Source organism: Acinonyx jubatus, chromosome E1, assembly GCF_027475565.1.
Source record: "Acinonyx jubatus isolate Ajub_Pintada_27869175 chromosome E1, VMU_Ajub_asm_v1.0, whole genome shotgun sequence".
NCBI classification, from domain to species: Eukaryota; Metazoa; Chordata; class Mammalia; order Carnivora; family Felidae; genus Acinonyx; species Acinonyx jubatus.
In genome coordinates, this window is record NC_069397.1 from 31241386 (window position 1) to 31247052 (window position 5667).

The window sequence follows — 5667 nt, forward strand, 5'->3', positions numbered from 1 at the left end:
AAGTGACAGAAAGACCTAGTGATAAAGGTAAGGATATAAATAAAAACTGTTATTCTTAATAAGTTGTCTGGGCAAATCCACTGGAGGGGAAAGGGCAACAAACCTAGAGCTTGGCACTTCGATGTTTCCTCCTTATTTCTCCTTATTGTGTCTTTTAGTACAATCCTCCATGAGGACCAAAGATCAGTTTCATGGTTCAAAATCTTGGAAACACCAGAACTCTAAACATGTATGCACTATTGAGCAGTAATATAGGGAAGCACCTCACTTTACCCCACATTATGTTCTGGAAAGACAACATAAAACCAAAACTGATTTTGGGGATTATTTTGTATATATAGACATATAGATCTATAGTGAACATTATTCTATATTATTAAATACAGATCTTCTAAGTAAATTACCATTCCACATTCCTTTTCCATGTTTCTAGAGTTGTTCTATTTTGTTATTGATCTATAGGAAATCTTTGTACATTGTGTATATCTATTTTTTGTGTATATCAACAATTTTGTTATCGTGTGTTGTATATCATCTATATTTTTTGGAGTATCTTTTCTATAGAGACTTTTTAATTTTTATGTAATGAAATTTGTTCTCTTCCTTCAGAGTTTTTCATTTTTTTGGTTTTTTTTTGTGTGTGTAGGGATTCTACTCCAAGATTATCTAAATAGCTTTTTTGTTCGCTTCTCATTATTTATCTGTCTTAGGCAGGACAGATCAGTGATGCTGTAGTAAAGAACCGTCTGTAGATTTCAAGAGCTTGACACAATAAAATGTTTTGCTTATGTTACATGTTCAGTGCAAGTTAGAAGGGGATCTCTGTTTATCTATCACAGGATGGAGAAGGTTTCAACTCTGCAAATACTATCTCCCTTATCTCCATAAGGCTTGTTATTACAATAACCAAAGCTGTAATCTGTTTCATTTTCATGCAACACCCATACTCCAATTCTCCTTACCCTGTTTAATGATTTTTTTTACGTTTTCACTAATAGAACTTGTTATTTTATACATATAAATTTTTATTTAGCCTACTTTTCCTCTTTTACTACAACCAACACTAGAATGCTCAAGCCTCTAAGAGCACAGAATGCTGTGTGTTTGTGTGTGTGTGTGTTTTCCATTGGTAGGTACATTGTGAGTCTCTAGAACAAAGTCTGGCACATAGGAAGGGACCAATAAATATTTTTAGAATTATTTAATGAAATCTCATAAATCCATAAGAGAAAAAGGTAGACAGCCCTAATACAAAAAATGGTAAAAGTTTGAACAAGAAATTTACAAAGAAGGAAATCCAAATGACTAAGAAATTGAAAAAGTTGCTATTCTTCATTTTTAACCAAATTCTAACTTAAACCACAACAAAATAATTTTACACATACACAAGATTAAAGTTTAAGATTTTGATAATCCAGATGATGGCAAGGGTGTAGAACAGCATGGTTTCTCATATATTTCTGGGGGAGTATAAACTGGTCCAAGTACTTTGAAAATAGTTTGGTATAACCTAGGAAAGTTGAATATTTGAATATAGGAATATATCAATTTTAGGAATACAACAAAAAACTTACTTGTGTGCATCAGGTGGTATTTCAAAAATGTTAATAGCAGCACCGTTCATAAAACAAATTTAAAAATGGAAACAATCCAAATGTTCTTCAGTAGTAGTTGACTAAAAGATAGTGACAAATTTATAAAGTGGACTATTATTTCTCAGTGAAAAGGAACAAGTCACAGATACACACAGACGTCAACAGAATTGAAACCTGCAAATACATTGTTGAGAGAAAGAAGTCACAGAAGAATTATATACAATATGATTCCATATATATCAAGTTCAAAAAGAGGCAGAACCAACAGTATATTGTTTACAGTTGTGATCATAAGTGGTAAACTATTTTCTATAAAATAAGGAATGATAACCATCAGATTAATTTAGTGGTCACTCTTGGCGGGGAGAAAATGAGATGTTAGCAGGAGAGGAATTATAAGGTGCTAGCAATGTTTGTTCTTAATTAGGGTGCTGGTTACATGAGTATTCACCTATAATTATTCTTAAAGTGTTCGTGTATATTTCATACATTCTTATATTTTAAAAAGTTACTCTCATTAATTTTCCAGCACTTTGTTCCTATTACTCTGGTTTTCTCCTGGCATCCCATATTGCCAGATGTCAGGGTCAGAGGAGCTGTTTTCCAGCCCTTTAATTAATTACTTGCTGAATTCCTCACCTTTGGCCCTAGTTCCTATTTCCTGCTGCCTCTTATCTTTTGTTATTCTAGGATTTGATGAGTGAAAACTTTCTTTTTCATCTGTCACATCTCAAGCAGACACTGGGCCTTATTTCTTCATCATATCTTTTTATTTTCTGTAAATTCCTTATTATCTGGGCATGTGGACAGAAATTTCCTCAATTTCCTAGAACTGCTATAACTTCCATTATTTCTTTTGGATTTTGAAGAAGAAGGGAGGTAATGATTATTCTCAGATATCTCCATTCAGGAGCCTCCTATTAGAGGAGTATTTTAAGACATTTGAAAAGATCTTTACTTTCATTCCAAAATAATCTTTAACAAGCAATGATCCTCAATTTTAGATTTAGATTTCTGTATTAGCCAAAAATAATCCATTGGAAACTGTTTAGCAGTTAATGATATTTTAATGAGCTGTGGAAATTTTAACTCTGAATATATGTTATAATTACCTAGGAAAGTTTCAAAAGTACCAGTGGCCAGAGTTCAACTCATACCAATTAAATTGGAATTTCTGTAGGTAGAGCCCTGGAATATCTATGTAAAAAACAAAACAAAAGAAAAATTACTTAATGTGCACTAGGATTAAAAATCACTATTCTAGTGGGTGAAATAAAAGCATAAATAAAAATGTATGCAACAAGACAATTATAAGATAAAATGCCATTAGATTCATGTTTACGTTTTGCAGGAGTGAATGTTAATACTTATGCCAGCAATGGGCATGCCAACACTTTGGTCATGAGTCACTGACCCATTTTCCCATCCTGTGTTTCCAGGAGAGAAGCAATCACTCCTGTTTTCATTCTCTCAGACATCTAAGGTTTCTCTGTTCTCATAGGGCTTTGTTATTTGAAGGGAATCTCTGCTATGTATATTAAGTATTGGCTGAGTATATTTTCCCCGTATTTTTACTCTAAGATTTATTTTTTGGAGATTAGCATTACTCTTACTTGGGCAAAATTCTTGTACCTTAACTCTGGCTTAGACATGAAAATTTCTCCATTCTGAAATTTACAAATAGCAAATGCTCCTGAAATCCCAATTGAGTGGGTTTTTCTTGAAACGCCTAATATAGAAATGAAAACAGACTGAATTATTCTTACAGACTACTAATGGTCATTTCAGCTTTTCAGCAACTCCCTATATGCCTCTGTCCCCTTTCACTCCCAGCTTCTACCATAAGCTTTAATGCCCTTCCTAAGGAAGAGCTAGGATTTGCCTTATTAAATTGTAGTCACCCTTTAAACCCAGCTCATATCTCACCTCTTCTGGTCCTTATCTGATGCTTTGAACTGCGATCCCTGGACCCTTGCCCTAGTACCACCTTTGCCCTCTTGAGTTATCATTCACCTTGTTTCTTCTGGTTTAGCTTTCTACAATGAAGACTATTTTCCAGATTCATCCCTCAAAACTTTCCTCTACTCCTTTCCTTTCCTTTCCTTTCCTTTCCTTTCCTTTCCTTTCCTTTCCTTTCCTTTCCTTTCCTTTCCTTTCTCTCTTTTTCTTTCTTTCTTTCTTTCTCTCTCTCTCTCTCTCTTTCTTTCTTTCTTTCTTTCTCTCTCTCTCTCTCTCTCTCTCTCTCTCTTTCTTTCTTTCTTTCTTTCTTTCTTTTTTAGAGAGAGAACACATGTAAGTGGGGGAGAGGGGCAGAATGAGAGAGAATTTCAAGGAGTTTCCATGCTCAGCACAGAGCTCAATGTGGGGCTTGATCCCATGACCCTGCAATCATGACCTGAGCCTAAATCAAGAGTCAGCTGCTCAACCAACTAAACCACTGAGGCACCCCTTTTCTCTACCTTTTAGGATTTCCATAACCAGCTCTGGGCCTCTAGGTTCTAGTGTGTGACCTTGGCTGGCCCTAGCAATGCTCTAACAAGAACTTCTGTGGCCTACCTCAAGGCATGCACCCCTCTGTTCTTTGAGAAAGGGGATTTGCTGCATGGAAGCCCCAGGAATATCTTGCTCAAGCCTAGAAATAATTGCTTTCACCAGCCATTTCCCCATTATCCTCCATTCTTTTTTTTTTTTTTTCAAGTTTTTTCTTTGAGTATAGTTGAAACACAATGTTACATTAGTTTCAGGTGTACAAAGTGATTTAACATCTCTATACATTTATACATTACCCTATGCTCACCACAAGTATAGCGACCTTGTGCCACCATGCAATGTTATTACAATAACATTGACGTATTCCATACACTGTGCCTTTTATTCCTGTGATGTACTCATTCCATAACTGGAAGCCTGTATCTCCCCCAAATATGGAACACTCTATGAATTTGCATGTCATTCTTGGGCAGGGGTCATGCTAATCTTCTCTGTATTGATTCTGTTTTAGTATATGTGCTGCCAAAGGAACACCTTTCATATACCTCTTGTCTTTATCATATTCCCCTGTTTTATGATCACCTCATATGTAAATGTTCAGTAAACATATATCAAATATGTGAATGAATGAGTGAATGAATGAAAGGATTGACCTTGTTGCCCCAATACCAAGATAAAAATGGCATAATCTTTTCCCTGGAGGAGTCACAGTGGAGTATTAAAAATAGAAAAGGGGCACCTGCGTGGCTCAGTTGATTAAGCCTCTGTCTCTGGCTCAGGTCGTGATTTCACAGTTCATGAGTTCATGCCCTGGGTCAGGCTCTGTGCTGACAGCTCAGAGCCTGGAGCCTGCTTTGGATTCTATGTCTCCCCCTCTCTCTGCCCCTGCCTTGCTTGTACTCTGTCTCTGTCTCTCTCTCAAAAATAAACACAATTTTTTTTTAAAAAAATAGAAAATATATGAGCCCTGATATCCCAGGCTAGGCCTCACCTACCTGTGGCTACCGGATAAGATCATAACTCTTCTTCATATGCAGATTATGATGGCCCAAGAGAACTTTTCCTTTGGATGCTCACTCTCTCCTCCTCTGCCTCCTCCTTTTCTTCCTCCTCCGTATGTAGCTGTCCTCTGCTAGTGACAGCTACTACCCTCCTTCACCTTTCTCTACTATAAGAAGAGGGAACACCAAGGATGAGAAAACTGTTCTTCTCTGCATCACTTTTCCCACAGATGAGCACAGGACTTTTCTAATTTTCTGTATTACTGAGACCCAATTGTAACCATTAATAATGTTTTACTGAATAGTCAGAGATGATGGAAGGGCAGTAAACAACACATAGAATAACTATTGTACAAGTACAGAGCTGTCCCAGAATCCTTTCTAGGCTGGTTTACTGTCTTTCTGGTATGTTTCTGCAAGGCTTAACCCCATATGATGTGCTCTAGGATTCTCTTTGGCCAAGAAGCTAGGTCATATTAAACTCACACCTAAGGCTAAGGCTACATCTTCACCTCTTGACCCAAGATTTTTTTTTTAATGATTATTTATTTATTTTGAGAGAGAGAGTGTGTGTGTACATG

General features: G+C 36.2%; 1 non-coding gene across 1 annotated transcript; it reads right to left on the reverse strand.

Annotated features, from left to right (window-relative positions):
• Nucleotides 1-4513: 4513 nt before the first annotated feature.
• Nucleotides 4514-4619, reverse strand: LOC113592764 (U6 spliceosomal RNA). Its single transcript, XR_003412724.1, has one exon. It is a non-coding gene; the product is annotated as a U6 spliceosomal RNA (small nuclear RNA).
• Between the last annotated feature and the right edge of the window lie 1048 nt (nucleotides 4620-5667).